General features: G+C 40.2%; 1 protein-coding gene across 6 annotated transcripts in view; it reads right to left on the bottom strand.

Moving 5' to 3' along the window:
- Positions 1 to 18,948, bottom strand: part of DAAM2 (dishevelled associated activator of morphogenesis 2) — a 212,589-nt gene that overhangs the window by 168,261 nt on the left and 25,380 nt on the right. For 2 of the 6 annotated variants that reach the window (XM_085320650.1, XM_085320674.1), the window contains exon 1: positions 14,267 to 14,518. The exons of 3 other annotated variants lie outside the window; for them this stretch is intronic. The gene's annotated coding sequence lies outside the window, so the exon portion shown is untranslated. Of the gene's footprint in view, positions 1 to 13,996; positions 14,090 to 14,266; positions 14,519 to 18,948 lie in introns of those variants that run through there. One more of the 6 variants, XM_085320685.1, reaches the window with a different exon arrangement.

The raw sequence follows: 18,948 nt of genomic DNA, 5'->3' as shown, positions 1-18,948 counted from the left end.
TACTATACTTTCTTGCCCCACAGCCAGGAACACTGGCAATTATTCAGCATTTCCAAGTCCCTCCACTATCTTTTTGACATATATGTAGACTGCAGTAAGATATGCTTTCTTCTGCAAGTTGCCTCAGAAAGGTAACACAGGATTATCATCTGTTACTGATCATGATCTTTGTCTGCATAAGAGAATCTGTTCATAATTAAGTTATGATATGCATGAAGTTAAAACAAGAAGGAAAGGAAAAAAGAGCTGCTTTGGGGCTGTTCAAAGAGACTGGGATAAGACAGATCTTTTTCTTCAGATTGGGTACAAAGAGGTTGCTAAGAGAGACATTTATTTATTTGTAAGAAAGGGTAAAGTACTGTACACTTTCACTTCCCTGGTTATAGAACACACCCAGAACTGAACTATGTTCAGACAGGTTGGGCAGAGTATAGTTCATGTTGATAAAGACCCAGTAAACACTGCCTAGAAAGAGGCACTACAGCCTGCCTCATGAAAGCAGAGCTCCATTTAAAAGCACTTGAAAAAGGAAATTATCTATAAATTAAGACTCAATAATTAGCAAAAAAAAAAAAAAAATAGAGGCAGTAGTACAGGATAATTATGAGAAAATTTAATTAAGAAAATAGCATCCATCAACAGAATGTGGAAATGACAATATGTTTATTATTCAAAACTACCAATATTTCTACTTCACAAGAAATATCAAAACAATGCGCAGGCTAGGATCAGTTTAGGACTCCACCCTCTGATTAGCTACTCTAACCTTAAATGTGCAAAGTGTTGATACTTGCATCTTTCAAGTAAGGAGAACTTGCTGTTCTTATACTACAGTGATCAGGACCTTAACACCTTGCAGACTTAAAGAAATCTAAGTAACTGGCTACAGAGAGTTGTCTTTCCTACCACTATCCAACAGCACGTCAACAGCTCAATTCTTTTATTTCCTCTCTGGTCTTCCCTCAAATATTGATTTTGAGATTTCATTTGCCTGATAACAGGAGACTCCACTTATATTTAAAACCTCAGTTACACTGTCTTAATAACCTATCAGTGCTGTGTTTGTATGTTCTGGATCTCTGTCTTACCTGTTGAGACTCACTGAGTTCTGTATTTTGTGTAGAGATATTTTCAACCAAAAGCAAGGCCTGAATGCTAGACTCACATAACAAATTAAAAAGATAATCATCTTGAAACAGCTAAACTTAAATCTTACATAATGTATAGTCAGAGCAAAGTGAGTGGCAAAGCTCTAAAGCATATCAGCAAAACCAGATTTTGTCCAGCTTTGTTTGACTGACAGTTCTTTCCTTATCTACCATGAACAGATCCACTATATTTCCCATCTAAAAGTGAAATTCAATTGCATTTCGAAGGAATAATCTCTATACAGCACGTGTTAAAGAAGGTCTTTCACAACATCCACCAAGAGTTTCCTTCCCTCTGTACTTCATAACAGCTATGCCTGACTCCACCTGCCTCCAGAATAAGCATTAACAGCTGTACCATAAAGGGCAATCTTGCCTTCTACATTACAGATGCATTAGATGTCTTTGTCTTGTTACCAGGAAGCACGTCAGAATAGACCAAGCAGTCAGCTACGCACAAAACTCCCATGAATGAATCTCAAGCACACAATGGGGTGCCTGCTAATATCACACAGCTAAATAAGCCAATCTAAAAACAGCACTGTTAAAAATATCATTGTAACTGAAAGCCTCTCCAACAATGAAACTTTCGTAATACACAGTTCTGACTATTTAACTAACCTTTTAATTTAAGCCACTAAATCTTGATTTTGAATGGAGATGCTGCTCTTTTAAAAACAAACCACTACGTTTTTATTCAGGTGACATCACAGCAACGTACAAAGAACTACAGTCCAAAAGAACTTCATTATACAGGAATCTCTTCAGTTAAAAAATACTTGCTTTCTGCTCAGACCAGACTACCCTTCCTACACGTCATGGCTTACACCACCTACCACATTGCTTTGAGTCTCCCCCTTTCCTCCAGCATTAGGGTTACCATATACCCAGGTGCTTTCAGGCATGTCTTTTCTTCTTAAAGCGTTGCCACATTGGAAAATGACAACTTTGGTCATTTTCCTTGGCCTTCTAGATGAATGACAACCATGATCCATGGACAAAGAACTTAGCTGCATGTACCCAGTCAGCCCTGCAGTGCCATGTGCAGAGAGCACAGTGCATCACAGATGTGGGCAATCTACTCAGAAAGCAAACACAGGAGGAATACCCAGCAATAGGCCCTCAAAGTTTGAATCTCTTAAATGTACTCAATGTCGTATTTGCCTGGGGGGCAGAAAGTAATAGCAAAGCAAGGAATTTTCTGCTTCCAGCAAACTGGATCCAGAAATTTTTTTCCTTCTATGGACATTACATTGCCTTTTAAAAGTACATTTATTTCTGGTGCTGTCTGTCCTGCACGAACCCGCTCCCCAGGATTCTGGAGGGAGAAAGTACAACTAATCCTGACCCAGTAACTCCAACAATCTCCAGCAGGAATCAAAGAACAATTTTTGCTTGTTGTGACCCGCTTTCATTTCCATGCAACAAGTAAGGAGCCAAAGAGAGAACAGCAAGGGCCTGTTTACTGATGTTTGATTAGAGTCCCCAGGAAGCCACATTCGGGTGGGCAGCTTAACTCCAGCCTCCTAAGGTACTGCAGGTATTGCCCAAGCACCAGCAGTATAGGGAACCTCCTCTTTTTTAATGTCCCTGAGAACTCCTTCAGCATCTATTGCCTGTACAAAGCATCCAGAGTCCACACTATGCCTCCCAGACTGAATCTCACACAGAGAGAAGACCATGGGAGCTGTATGACATTCTCACTTCCTCCAAAGGGGGGGGGGAGGGGAAGAGAGAGAGAGTTTCTGAGCAACATAGGAAGCCCAGTCTGGCATTCTTTTCCTGATTGTCACACATTTCTGATGAAGGAACAGAGGTATGGGAATAGCACAATAGTACAATTAATGTCACTTCTCCTCCATCTTTTGAGACCATCGTAATATACAATCAGAGCATAAATACAATCTCTGAATCACAAAAAAATTGAAAGATTTCCAGCTAGCCTATTTCATACACAGAAGAGCTCATCTTTACCATTCGTATTTTACGAATAAACAAAGAACCAACAACTGACCACAATGGCATGTTGTCAGCCAACAGAAGAGTTTGCTGGGTTCCAAAACATCTATTAGGCACAGGACACCTCCAACTAGCTCTATTCAGTCTAGACTGCCACTGAGTAAAGACATAGCTGTGAGCTTAGACTCTTCCTGCTCAAGATCGTTAGGATGCAAGAGACTGTTCTGCTTCTTCACACACAGTCAAAACAAAGCCAATTTAAAATGTACTTATTTAGTGTCATCAGGGCATCAGCACCTCAAGCAATGAACGATAAGACTGTTAAAGATGTCTATTGGAAAAGAGAAATGACAATTAATTTGAATTACTCATCACTGAACAAGTCTCAAACATTCTTTTGCAACAGTCCTGGCCAACTCCGTACCAGGAGGATTCCAGAGCCATCTCACTTGGTAAATTTCTGCCAGAGAGGGAGTACAAGTAGCCCATAATGCAACAAGCTGACATAGCCGTTGTATGCATACCTCTTAAGTGCAGAAGTAATAGAGATAATAGAACAGGCCATAAAGGGAAATGTCTTGGGTAGAGCTATCCTAGTTACAGTACTACTGATTTTTAAAAATATCATCACAGCACCTTTCTCCTGCAATGCAATTGCTCTGCACAGAACTGATCAAGAAATGTTTTCCCTGCCTTTGCATCAGGAAAAAAAAATGTTTTTAAAAATTCTTTGTTAATCAAAAATAACTCAACATAGAAAGAAATGAACACCAAATTCAGAGGGGCTCATAACCAGCGTATTCAACTCAGTGTGATAGATCCAGCAATATGTCCCACTATTCTCACACTTATCTAGCATGTGCCTTAATCCAAGAGTCAGATATTTTGTTTTGTTTCTCACTCCTCTCCATCTTTTGTCCTACTGCCCCAAAATTCCTGGACCTCAGAAAGTTTGACTGAGACTGGTACATTCCTGAAAAAAATTCTCGTTTTGATATACATTCTTTTCCTTGTTAAATAAAAAGTGGTTTCATAAGAGACATCCGGCCCTAATCATACGATTTTTTGAGATCAGTAATATAGAAGCATGCTGGATAAACTATGTAAACCTTTTTCTGTGGAGTTTTAGGGAGTTTGAGGAATCTTGTAAAAGATGCCATAGATCAAGACTAACTGCCCAGCACCCAGAGAGGGAAGCTGCATGGGAATGTATCGAAGTCACAGCAAACCGTACTCAGCTCTCTCTCCCTTCCACGCCTACCCTTCATCTGCAGCACAGCGTGGGATCCTGACAGCAGGAGGTTCCCACTACAGGCCTTTGGCTTCAGCTCACCATCAGCCCCAACACTCCCTGCCCTTCTCAGGGACTCTCCATGCACTCCAAAGAGGAAAGATTCCAGGCATTCATCTGGGGCTCTGGGAGTTACTTGCCTGATTCCTTCCGAGGAAATGGCTGGAAGGTTGCCCTCAAAGTCTCATTTGTGATGTGCATTCCCTCCAAAAGTTTTATCAGCTGGTTCATTTCAAACAGATTTTTACAACGGAATGGGAGAGCTGGGAAGGATGAAAGAACTTGATCAATGCCTTTGCCTATCACAAACACAAGATCCTAAGATCCAAGTTTTTCTTTACAAAATCCTCAATGAAATCTCTTTTTAAAGAGGCAAAAGCATGTAGGTCACTCCTCTTCTCCCCATCTCATCTTTCTGATGCCAGAGTTACCAGAACGTTAGACATATTCTCCATCTAGTGAAATGTGAATGGTCACCTTTTCTTGCTTCTGTCTGTCTGAGAAGTGGAAAGACCAAAAAGCTACCTAAACTAAAGAGAGCTCCCAAAACTAAAGAATTTAACAACTCAAGGCACAGTGACATCAATAACAAAGAACTTTGCAAGGAGAAGCACAATTTTAATTATGTTCCCTCCTTAGGAAAAGCAGAGATGGACAGAAAAGTCAAGGATGCTCTCTGATCACAGGGGTACTGTAATAGAGAGGAAGAACTATTAAAGCTAGAGGCCAGTACTGGCACAAAACCAAATGGGCACGAACAGGCCACGAACAAATTTAGTTTGGAAATTAGAAGCAGATTTCTAAACATCAGAGGAGTGAAGTTCTTGAATAGCTTCCCAATAGGAAACAACAGAAGCAAAAGCCATTTAGTTTTGAGATGGAGTTTGATAAATTTATGAAAGGAATCCTGCAACATAATTGCCTGTAATTACAGAGAGGCTGTACTCAGTGACTCAGAGGGTCTCTTCCAGTCTTATATACCTCATCCTCAGCTAAGCCAAAACAGAAAAGAAGCCCAGAAATGAGGCGGAGAAGAACCAAAATATTAGCAAGGCAGTTAGTACAAGGGTAAATCTGCTTTCTTTATAAAGCTAATCTATGTTTTCTGGAGTAGAATTTACTAACCTCCAGGGAGTTCAGTATTTTCAGGTGAAAAATCTGGATCACGAATAAAGTCTGAATCAGAAATAAAGTTCTATATATCTGTGACCACCTGCAAAGAACAGCGAGTCCCCTCTGACCCCCATCGTGCAATTGTTAGACTAAACTGTGAAAGGTAATCTTCTAGACTTGCATCTAGGTTACAGCTATGAAAGGAACTGTAAAAGCGGGTAGATAAGTGAGCAACTTAAAACCGCATGTCATTCAGGAAGAATCTGAGTTAAACAAAGAAATCTTATAACCAAGAAATCTGCAGATAGGTATAGAAACAATCATCTGTCTTATTCCAGACTTCTCTGAATCTTTACTGGAAAGAAGTCTCTGGAATCATTAAGAAGAGTCAGCAGGGAAAAATCCTTTCACACTCTATTCTCTATATCGAAAAACCCAGGGCAATACCACCCTAGTCTACAAACAAGAAAAACACACAAAGCTGAAAACACATGAAAAATATAGCACTGAAACATAAGAAATCATCTGTGAACTCTCCCGCAGCACATCAAACATGAGGTATTCATTCATTCCCACAAATGGAGTCAGTGTTGATCTATAAGCTGCAACTCTGTATTACACATTTCAGTTTCATGCATTTAAGCCAGACAAACATTCCCAGAGGATTGAAAGAACCCGCTACAGTGAGTTGTGGTTCTATTTTGGATCATATCACAGCATAACAAATCACAGTTTCAGACATTGGGATAAGGGGCTCAATAAACCAAGTAGCATGATAACTTCATGTATATCCCTTCCACACGCACAGCCATGTGCGGAATCAAATCCACATAAGACCCTCCAAAATGATCAGCCTCATAGCTACAAATATACTCATACCATTATTTATCCAAATATAATCTTACATACACAGTGTTTACCACATGTTGTTGCCTAGCTGAGTATGACAGGTTACCTAACCCTGTCCACAGATACCAAAATTGCTTATCAGATCTGATGCCTTGAATTTGAGAAAGCAATAAAGAGTAAGAGTTTTTAATGCAAAAATTTCATATGGTGCTGCCTATTTGTTCCAGTGCTAGTTCAGCTGTGGTCCATACGAAGTGACCTTCAGAAACAGAATCACCAGAACTATTTAGTAACTCAACAGTTGCATGTGACTGCTGTCCCACAAGAAATTTTAAGTGCTGAGAATGATGCACTACTCCACTGCTGGTCTAGCAACAGTTTTAGAATCATAGTGGCTTGCAAATTAAGTAAAAGAGGGAAAAGCAAGTAGAGAGGAAGAGTATTTCCAATAGATAAATAAGATACAGGGAATAAATGCTGAGAATATATACACTTTAGAAAAAAGTCTGTAACTTAAAGGTTGGATTGAAAAGCCAGTTATGTTGCAAGTAGCCTGTAATGGAGCTTCAGTATTGCCGATTTTTGCTCTGGTTTCCAAAAAAATAAGGTGGTGACATGTAATAGAATAAAAATGCGTTTCTCTTAATACAGCATTTCACAGCACCCTGTGCAGATTAAGCTAGTTATCTCAGCACATCTTTCTGAATTATGGAAGGATTTCTTCTAACCACTGAGTAAGAAGAAAGGCAAGACTTTCAAGTGAGTTTAGTTATTGCCTAGGTATGAGAAGCTCTGTTTTCATAAAGATTTTTGCACACTAGAAGCCTGATTATTCATGTCATTGGCTTCTCTCACTATAAAAGCTGAGAACATGACTATGTAACTCTAAGCTATTTTGACTGTCTGGGCCTTGGGATATGAAGAAGGTCAAAGTGGCAAGCAGCAGCGTAAGTCGCCAAATCCTGACAGTCACCTTTCGTACTCTCTATGTATTGCTCTGCTTCAAGTTAAAACTCYGCAGTAGTTGTCTTCTTTACAGATATTTAAGGTGGCTTGAAAAGATAAGCGAAACAGATTAAAAAAAATTTTGACTGGAGTACATTCTAATTTTTCCATTTATTTTAATTTCACCTACAAGGAATATACAAATCAACCACCTTAAGCATGACACCAGATAGCTGGCAAAAGCATGACATAATTGTCTAAAACCTAGCATCACTAGTACTTACTATGTGTTTTGGGTATTTTCTTGAGTAAAAAATAATAATAGTTCAATATAAATAAATCTCTGAGAAGCTTCCAAGCCAAACACTGTACAGTATTAGACTTTGAAAGAACTGTTAGTAAAATAAACAAGAAACAGGAGGTTGGAACTACCTGGACAAATTTCACTCTATAACTGAGCAGAGTATAATTAAAAACCAACCAGCAAAAAAAAGTGAAAAATAGATTCCAGTACAAATACATATTTTTATTATCAAGTGCTCTATGGGCAGAAACCAAAGATTTTTTCTTCTAATGTAATGATTAAAGAACAATTATTTTTCAAAGTTCAGAAAAAAAGGGAACAAGACAGATGCATATGAAAATGAGGAGTCTGCATAATACTTAAAAATAGAACTTTTTTAATATAGTATCTTGACAAAATGTTTAGCCTGTGCTAAAGTTACTACTAATCCTTCTACATTCTATCACAACTCCTATTCTACTGTCGTACTTCATCCCTCTATCCCACCTTCAAGCCTGAAAGAAAATAGTTAAAGTTCATCATCTTTGACTTATAGATGAGCTTACTGCAAAAGCTCACATATGACTTTCTAGAGTGCTTTTGATCTCTTTTTTGGTCCAGGCAAAGAATGCAGACCCTAAGAACACAAGATCTGCATAATGCAAAGAGAGTACTAAGAAACCACATCAGGAAATTGAATGATTCAGAGATCTGATAATGGGATACAGTGTCTCCTTCCAGCAGGTCACTAGGCTGAATTAATTCTGGATAACAAATAAAAAACATTCCCATCTGATGGCTGCTCACATGAAATGAATTGATCAAGGCTGTCCTGATAAATAATAGCATGGCATATTCACTCAGTTATCACTTGAAACCAAGATCACAAGGACCTCAACTGGCACACATTGACCTAAATAGGTTACTGGAAAAGCTATCCCAATTCTGAATACTCAGCCTCTTGCTGACCATCTGACAATGCTGGCCAGAAAATTAAACTGAATAGAAAGAGGCTTAAATTCATTTTTGATCCTCAGACTGGACTAAAACACACAGCTAGCAAGTAGCACTGAGGAAGCTGCCTCAACCACTGTCCAAAGCATCACTTGCTCTGTGGTTAAACAAAAGGATCTTCCACGGTTGTCAGTTTAGCACCTTTCACCATAACTAAATTAACTATGCCTTCTTAAAGCGAAAGGAAAATAAATCCAGTTCTCTAGCGAAGCTGTCCGCAATTACTGAAAAATAATAATCCTTCAGCTTACTGGGATCTGTGCTTAACAGATCAATATACGCGTGCCAAGAAAGGTAGTTCAGCCCCAGCTGCAGTGCACCCTTCTATTCAGGCAAATACAGCTTCCTGCCTTTTAACACACGCAAATTTGGCATATTTAATCAAGTCACTGTTCATTTTATTAAAGTATCAAATTGCTGTAAAGATGTTTTGTTTGCCTACCAGTGGATAAAAGTAAGCCTTTAGAATATTTTCTTCGTTTCTCTTCCCAAATCACCATTTTGAGGCAAACAAAGACTTTTTGCTTTATTTTTGGTCTGTTTTAGCTATAGAATGATGCACTTCAAAAATTAACCAAAAAAAAAAAATCTCCAACATTTCTGTGCATTGAGTCCTGTACTGAAAGTGTATGATAATGCCCTAACTTCTGTCAAAGGCATAAGCAATCAATACAAAAGGGAAGTACTAGTGTATGCACACATACATGCACACTTAGGGTATTTATACAACTGCCTCTGTAAGGATCTGAGGTTTATTTTTTAATTAACTTATAAAGATAACACAAGAGTTTTTTATTCGGCATAAGCTTTGGTTTCCTCAGCTGCTCGAAAAGATTCTCTTAGAGCACTGAAATTACAGTGTTTCTCCATGTACTTTCAGTGGATTTCGAAATAAACACAGATACATGATCATGGCCATTAATAGACAGATGTAGGTGAGGTTACAGGTCCTGATATGCCAAGAAAGAGGCTATAGAACTAGACACACAAACTAACTTACATATCATATTGGCTAAACCACAAAATGCCCAATTAAAAGAAGTGAGAAGAACTAGGAAGGTCAGGGCAAAGCATGCTGTCCTTAGCCTACCTGCTGCACATGGATATTGCATTATACACCACACAGCATATGGGACAAGTTATTATCTCATGGTTCTTCTGTATCACTCTACCAAGCATCTCAAGGACAGCAATGCATGAGAGCAGGAAACTAAAAATGATGCAGACAAAGGATTTCAGAACTAACAATCTCCATTTGAAACATCTTCTATGGACTCCACACCTCTGCTTTCATCACTGTTTTGCTGTGGCTCTATGCTCCACTTTAAAAGTCACCAGGTCTGTTGTACATCACTTAACAAACAAACAAACAAACAAACAAGGACAATTTGACAAGATGGTAAGCTAAAGCCTCCAGGTATAAAACCTGCCCTTTCCAATAAAGGCACTGGAAGTGCAGCACATACTAAACAAGCATAGCAAGATGCCACTTCATCTTTTCTTCTCAGGTGGAACCTTTTTAATCCACGGTCTCTTAAAATTATCTGGTTATGAAAAAGGAAGGGGGCTCTCAGCAGGGCCTTTTTTTGGTCCCTACGGGTCTAGAAATTCCTCCCTCACTCCTCTATTCTATACTCCAAAACGTATCATCCTGACGCATACTTTTGCTAAGTACACAGAAGACTATTTCATGGCTTTCATGGAGCAGCAGAGAGGACAAAAGGAAAGGAATTTTGCCATGGCTTTGATTTACTGGCTGGTAACGTATCATTAAATAATCCCATTTAAATACTGCAGTGACTTTGGGTCACTATCATGTTTTTGTAAATACAATTAACTGGTAGAGAGCCTAAATGTTTTTGAAAGACTTTGTTCATTATTTTTCACATTTAAGAAATAATATTCTCAATAATAGACACACAAATTGAAGTTTTCCAAGGATTCTAAGGAATCATATTAAGAAGAAAAGAACTTCGGAACTACAGATAAAACAAACAAACAGCTCAATCATCAACTGTCTCAGCTACAAGCTAACAACTACGCATATATGAAGAGGGGAAAAAAATGAATTCCTCAGAGGATGCCCATGCTCTTAAGCATTGGCAGATCTGATGTAGTCTGTCTGGAAGAGTCAGGACCAGCTGCGTACGGGTAGCCACTCCACTGAAATTATTCTTTAGGAAACACATTCCTGCAATAATTCCTTTCCATCTCCATCTTCAGACCCACTAAATCTTATTTCTTTCCCTTCACCTTTTCTTCAGGCCAACATTTTTTGCTTCTGCACAGGACAATGACTTGAGAGGTCTCCACTTAATAGTCATAAAAAAATATCCTGTGTGATGGAAAAGGTGGCACTCCAAATGATTGTTAAAAGTAAAGAGAGCCAAATAAATTCCACCTAAAATGCTCTCTTGCACTGTTCAGTTTAAAAAACTGCCTCTGAAATCTGTTATCAAAGAATAAGGCAGGCTAGTATGCTATCAGCACAGTGAGTTTCCCAAATGAAACTGAGATTTTGAATTGAGAGCTTGCTTCTAGTATATAAAGCAAAAATAGATTTTACTAACAACAGAGAACAAGACCCAATCCAACTCAGCTCTATAAGCATCACACCACGAACAACAACCTGTGGTAACATACTACACTACCTGAAGCCAAAAGAGTTTTTGAAGAAGGGATTTTACTGTAAACTTCATTAAGTAGGCTCTGATAAGATGCTTGATTCTGAAGCAAGAACAAGAAGCTAAAGATCTGCAAAACAATGGCCAAACCTACTAATATTAGGTACTGATCTGTCAGTAATTTGATGAGTAACCAGGAGTCTTGCTTTGGTTAGACTCACCCAGCAGAGTTGCTGTCAACATAAGCACATTGTAGCCAAGCATTCCTGCAACAGTTGCAGAATGCCTACTACTGCCAAAGTCAGAAGGATCTTCTGAGTAAAAAGAGTATACTCTCTGTAATGAAAATGCTACTCAGAGAATCACTGTTTCTTTAATTTGGCATAGATAAAGGTGAAGGATTTTTTCACATTTTAAATATCACACACATGTGCCATATTAAGCTAATGTGTTGAAAATCTGCAGGAGTTGAACTGTGTTACCTGAGCATCAGTCACTGACAAACTCACAGTGTGGACTCTCAGGTGAAAAGTAACCTCAAAAAAAAATGCTCAGGAGTAAAATAAGACACATTCTAAAGTGGATTTCTGAGGAGAACAATAAAAAGAGGATCAGCCGTACCAAACTATCTCTACTGTGTGTAACACAGATGTTTTAATTTAAAACATAGGCAAGTAGGAAATCTGTACTTCGGTTGAACGGAAACCACCTTGGGCACAATATTAGACAAGTTATAGAATAGATGTGGAGATGCAACTAGTAACAGCTTACCTGAACATCAGTGACCATGGAAGAAATACACTTTCAATGAAGAAATTAGTCTCCTACCACAAGAAGCATCTACTAGTGGCAAATGTGTCTCAGAATGTCTGATATCTCTATCCACACAAACTTGCTTCACTGCCCAGGAGTTTGGCATGTCCTACACAACACAACAGGAACAGCTGAGTAAACCCATCAAGCAGCCTGCTTGAAGGAAAGTGAAGAAGAAAAAAAACCCTCAGTAAGTTACTGAAGCTGCAATTAGACAATCTGACTAGTGCCTGCTCCACCAGAAGTGGCAAATCACTATAATCCATAACAGACTAAGAAGACAGAGATGAACTGAAAATGGAAATCCTGCCTTGATCCAGCACATCCTTTCAAATGGTCATTCATACCTGGATCTCTAAAGAACAACAGGAGTACAAAAAACTTGCTTCTTATCCTGAAAAAATCTACCAATGTCTCAAGGACCCACTGCCTCATACTCACTTTTAACAGTCTCCTGCAGGTAAGAAAGTTTATTCTTACTCATACACTCCACTGATTCATCAGCTGTAGTAGCAGTCTAAACTTTTCAATGAGGTGTAATAATCTCAAGTCTGAACAACTGGATTCCATATGGTCATTCAGTTCTAATCCGCTTTGCTCAGGACACCTCACATTAAGGACTCAAAACCTGCAGATCTTTCCACTCTGCTGCAGGTGATTTTTAAGTGACAGGAACAAAGGCAGACAGAAACATCTTGTTGTTGAAGGCACAACCAAAGCCATAGGCTGTAGTGGAAACATTTAATTCTAATAGCTGTTCTAGCAGACAGGAACTTAACAGCTCTGATATTCTCTACTCATACTAACATTGTATTAGTTAAAATAACACCTTCACTCCTTTAACATCTTTCACTCGAGGATCCCCAAATTCTTACTCCAAAAAGCAGCAGAATATTATTATATACACCTGGGTATGCATATGTAAGTGTATACAAACAGAGTCTAATTCTTTTTTATGAGAAGAACATGGCACAACTACCAAGCATCTTGTCCCAGCAGCAGAATAAGGATTTCTACCAAGAAATCTGTATCCCTGCCTAAACACATCCTTCTCCCTTCCCCCAACTGCTTAACAATAAGCAGTTCAACGATTAGGTTTACAGGTCCCCTTATTATTCAGCTTATAGATTTCCAACCTCTGTACCACATCTATGCTGGATACAAAGGATATGTTTCCATATCGGACACCTAATTCCAACCTGAAAATTGACTAACATTGATTGGGAGGTCTTCCTTATCTTCCACACCATTACTGAAGTAGTTTCTGTCATGAGATTCTGCAGTTTCCCTCCCCTCCTTTCTCCAGGCTAACCCCACATATAAAACACATTCCAGAAAAGACAACCGGATCATAACTGGGCTCTGATTTCTAATTAGAGTCTGAGCCAATCAACAGAATTTGTATTTTTCTTTGTAATTCAGAGCAATCTACTTCTTATTCCCTTAAAGTTAAAACACATACACACACACACACACAAAACAGCATCCAGGCAGAGCAGTCGATGCCTATACACTGTAGTTTTCTGTACATGTGAATAATTTCTGCTTTAATTGTTTAAAACAGCCTCTCTCTACTAGATTTTTCACTTAAATGAATTTTACCAGCGTCCCTGGCTGTTCTAGCATGGATTATGCCAGATGCAGCAACATCGCCCTCTGTCTCATGCAGAGAAAAATCGTATTTCATGCCTTCCCCTTCACAGATCTGCCAATGTATTTTAGTTAAAYTTAAACATACATACACCACTTGTTCACAAAGATTGAGGCATCTGGATTTCCATTGATACCACACCTTTAAAAAGCTACCTAGTCCTTCTGCACACATCTGACTGCATTTTAAAACTGTATAACAAGGGAGTTGTTTTTACTCTAAAAAGTAAATGACAAGTCATTTCAAGCTTTATGAAAGTCTTTTTTTCAAATCTCCCTCTTGAATCAAGCCAATTACAACTCTTACCAGCTTTCTTTCCCCCGACATGCAAAACCACTTGCTGATTTCCCCTTTCCAACTCCTGCAGTAAAACATCAATGTGGAAAAAAGACTTTAAAACAGGAGCATGGACGCTGACAAATACTTAAGATTTTTTTATACTTTTATTTTGCCTCCATGTTTTCCCAGCTGCTCTGCTTAGAAGACGATAAAAAACTGCCTGCAAAAAACATTACAAATTAAGAGACTGGAAAACTGCAGCCCAAAGGAGGAGGATGTGACTTTAGTTTGACTTACCAATTTTATCCAGCTGTGTATTTTCCTACTTGCTTTTCCGAGCAGCTGAGCTCAGCGCTTAGGAACGTCCATCCTGTGTCAGGGCGCCAGGCAGGAGCGCTGCTCTCCACGCTGGATGCTGCCGAGCGAGCGGGGCCGGGGCGGCTGCTGCACGCACTTCTGGAGACCCAGCTCGGGAGCTGTTTCCCATTCCCCAGCCCGGCTCCAGTGCTCCGGGCTTCAGGAGGCAGGGCCTGCCCCTGCTACCGGGCTACACTTTCTTAAAGGGACCAGCTCCGGCCTGGCAGGCAGCGCCACGGCCCCGGCGGCCGGCGCACGGGTTGCTCGGCGGGCGGCAGCAGGGCGGGCGGCGCCGGGCCGCAGCGACGCCGGGCAGGTGCCCGCATACTSCCGAACCGGGGAGTCGCAGCCCCGCACGGCTTCTCCTCCGCGGCGCCCCGCTGCTGGCGGTTGCGTTTTCACTCTTCGCTGCTACGGCGCGGCCGAGGAGGGGGAGCGAGCGCGGCGGCGGCGGTGCACTCCCGCGCCCCGGGTCGCGTCTGCGGCGGGCCGCGCCGCGCCGCGGGGGCTCTGCGCCGGCCCCCCGGCCCCAGGGCACCGCGGCGCCCCCCATCCGCATCTGTTCGCTACCCTGCAAGGCAGATCACCCGGACCTGAAGAGTTTTTATTCCTTGTAATGGAGAGGCTGCGACTTAACCAAATAAAAAGCTGTAATTTCCCAGTTTTTCCTCCTCAGTCWTTCTCCAGATAGCTTTAAGCCCGTGTAAGCCACTGTTTCTAGCACGTTTTCTGCTTTCTGACTTTACTTTCAACTATATTTGATATTAATAGCTAGATTAGTATGGGGGAGTTGTCTGCCTCACGTGTGTTGCTGTCTACAGTCTAAGAAACCACATTCTCTGTTAAACAGTACTGCTGAAATTCAGAGATAGTAACACCATCTGCAAAATCTCTCTCTCCGTCTTTTTTAACTCATGGAAGTGTATGGTTTGCTCTTTGTATGTGTAAGCCATTTGCTTTCATTACAATAACTGAACTCTCATGATGACAACACCAATCAACACACATCATGACACAAAGTCTCATATATATATATATATCTATACATATATATACACACACATACACACACACACAAATATGTGTCTATATATAGTGGCACTGCCAGAGAACGCAAGTTACATGGGAAAAATATCACCTTTAAACCAGCAGGCCAAACCAAACAAGATGAAGCCAAGTCACCACTGTCGTGCTCTCTCTGCCTTCATTTATACCAATGCACAATAAGCACAGGATGGTACTACTACTAGCAGTCTAATGTGGTATCTTTCTATCTCTTTGGTCCTGTGGTAAAAGATCATGTGGGTAAAAATCAAAAGGTGAATCCATGTTATTTAATGCTAATGGTCCTCCACAAATAGGCTCAGTAGGTATCTGCTAACTACTGACATATATGTGGTCTACCCTGTAAGTAAAGAGGCCATTTAGACATGCTACTAAATTATAATCTTCAGCATTAATAACTTTGTATTAAAGCATGGGGACCCATCAACATTCCTCTAGCATGAGCTGTACTATGCTCCTGCCTTTCTCAGCATAAAGCCTGAGAAAGTTTTATATGATTTACACATGCAGATTACCTATGTGATGCACAGCAGACAAGATCTTCTAATTCCATCAGTGCCCCTGTCAGTCCCTATCTTTCCATTGGTCTATTAATCCTCACTTTCCACTCACATCTCTGCCCACTGCCTTTTTAAATTCCTTCTCCAGGTCCTTCTTTCTTTGTTCTCTGTTTCACCCTCCTGCATGCCAGATGCTTCTGCAGCTGGTCTCCTTTTCCCTTTCCTTGCCAGCCCTGCCTAACTGGCTTGGTTTCCCCTTCTTCCCTCCATCCCCTCAGTTTCCCTTTGGAGGAGGAAAGAACCATGGAGAGAGGAGGAAATGATTAACTGTTTCCTCCTGCTGCTTTTCCCCCAGCCTCCACTTCTCTCAGCCAAGGTCCTGCAGCCAGAGAGTTGCATGCAGCCCTGGAAATTAACCTGCAGCTCCAGGCCAAGGGTGAGGTAGGCTCACATGTTATCAATATTATCTCCCTTTTCACCTTAGCACACTGTACCATTCATTACAATACAGTGTAACAAAGATACATGGCCTTTGTCTTGCTCATTAGTTAAAAGTTAACAAAACACTCATCTTAAAGCAAAGGTGCTCATCTAGTTGACCCCTCAGCTAAGGTTATGCCAGTATGTTCAAACTAGGCAGAGTTTGTCTAAGACACTGCAGTGGCCAGGTATTTGAATGGGAAGGACACTGAAGACGGAAGGAAATTGGGACTTGGGGGACGCTAAAGTGGTGCTCTATTTCTCTACATACACAAAACAAGTATAGGCAAAACATCAGAAAGTACCCAGCATTTAATAGGTTTATGCCACTGGACTGGGAGGATCGAACTGCCATAAATGTTAAGATAAAAAAAAGAGTATCTCTTTCTCCTTACATATGTTGTCCCTTAAACTCCCTATAATCCCATGTGAAAGCTGCCGCCCCTCCCACCGCAGTATCTGGATGTTCTATTGGCAGAGCACTGTCTAATGGTTACAGCACAACTCCTGGTTTCCATTACTGGCTGCAGGAGAAACGTGCGGTTTATTAAACTTAGGATTTAAATAAGGATTTGTATTCTGCCGCCTGCTTCAGTATTGACTCAGTACATGAAACTGGATAAATCATTGATTCTTTCTGTGACTCTGTTTCCCCTGGATAGAAGAAAAGTATACTATGCTGGGGCGTTATATAATCCAATACTTGTATTAATAACCAGTGATGGCTGCCAGAGGAGTCAGCTTTTTATTGTTATACACTAAGAGCTGCACGTACCTCACTGGAAATTGTAAAGTATGGCAGTCTGCAAAAATAAGTTTGATTCTGTAGAGCAATCCCCTTGCACAAGAGGTGACAATAGGAACAATTTTGTTACCCTAGCTTGTAAGGGACAACAAAACCAGGGGAAATCACCCCAAAGCTCCCGAGGAAGAAAAAATTATCTTTTTCCTTCTGAACAGTGTATGACATAAGGTCTATGTCCCAAGATAGTACAGATGTCCTTACATGTGACACCCACTTTACAACTCAGGAATAAGGCCATCAGAGAAATCTTCTGTCTACTTCTATAAGCATTTGTGGTATATTATCATGCACTTTTAGGCTCTGGCTGCCAAGGATATAAATAAAAGCTATAATATTATATAAGTATTTGTAGGGTGACAGACTCCACAGATGAAACTCTGGCCCCACTGACAACACCAAGCTCAAGACTCCCCCCTATTTCTTTCTTTTTCTCACGATTTTTTGTTGCTCCCTCACATGAAAGAAATCTCAGTACCAAGCTGCACACATTACTAACATCCCCGCAACAAGTCATATCTGATGCAACTGGATCAGTTACAAAAAAATTAGAATTAAAAAAAAGCAGATTCCTTATAGAATGCAAAAGCTTCTGTGAGAATATTGTTCCACCTCTGGAGATCTAAACTGTTTGTTAGATCAGTTATCAACACAAAAGGCAACGGGTATATTAATCTAAGAACAAAAGTGCCCATTGTCACTGGAGACCCAGTACCAGGCTGCCTGCTCCATCTGACAATGAGATTAAACACTACGGTTCTTTGGACTCGGCTACATGCTATGCCTGACACCACCACCCTGTGCAGCTATGGGGTCAGAGACTTCTCCTGCTCTGTCATGACAGGCTACAGAATTAGCAAGACCTTAAGCCCCTCCCTGCAGAGATGCTTCTGATTCTCTCTCACTCTCTGAAATACCACATAATGTTTTGAGCATCTCTGAAGTGTGACATCAGGGCAATATTGTACTATGTACTGACACCCAACATCGCTTGGGTGATGGGACCACCACTGTCCACCATCACACAGTCACAGGAAATTCTGTGTCCTGTTTCTGAGGGGCTGAAATGAGGTATATATAGTCAAAACAGTACAGACATGCATACACGTTGTTTTAGTCAAAATAGTCTTCTAAGATTATTTTTAACTTTGGGATCAAATCAGACCACCAGACCTGAGTGGCTGAGTTGACTGGTGAACAAGGGTAGAACTATGCTCGAATTCAGGAATACATAAGTTTTAGATTCAATCTTTTCAACCCTGACTCGTATCTTTAATGTGTTTATCCAGAAGCTTGAGGCCTAGCCTAGAACTGAAAAAAAAATAGTGATCTGGATTATATTTATCTGAAATCATGCTCATTTCAGATACACCCTAAGAAGACGAAGATTTAAAAATATCAAGGCCAAAAGATTGTTTGCCATATCATGAATCATAATGTGTGTACATACTTCTGTGTGTATCTGTGTGTTTATACATGTGCGCACACGCACATATTTGAGTAAAATTGTGACAGATCATGTTCCTATTAAAGTTAGCTTGCCTCTAACATGTATTGTTGGTTTATTTCTTTTTCCATGGCATTCTTAACTCAATGGAGAACTATTTTTAAGTGCCACTACAAACCCAGCACAAACATTTAATTTTGGTGGGTTTACTTTCTCAATGGAAAACAAAGAGAAGGATGAAAAGTAAATAAATCAGTTCCTAGAACCTGAGCTTCATCTAAACCTGTAAACGTTGTGCAGTTAATGAAATTTCTGGCCTTCAATATGT

The sequence above is a fragment of the Rhea americana genome, unplaced genomic scaffold (genome assembly GCF_003343005.1).
Source record: "Rhea americana isolate MKP2758 unplaced genomic scaffold, rheAme1 scaffold_119, whole genome shotgun sequence".
NCBI lineage: Eukaryota > Metazoa > Chordata > Aves > Rheiformes > Rheidae > Rhea > Rhea americana.
This window is presented reverse-complemented; position numbering and strand designations above follow the sequence as displayed.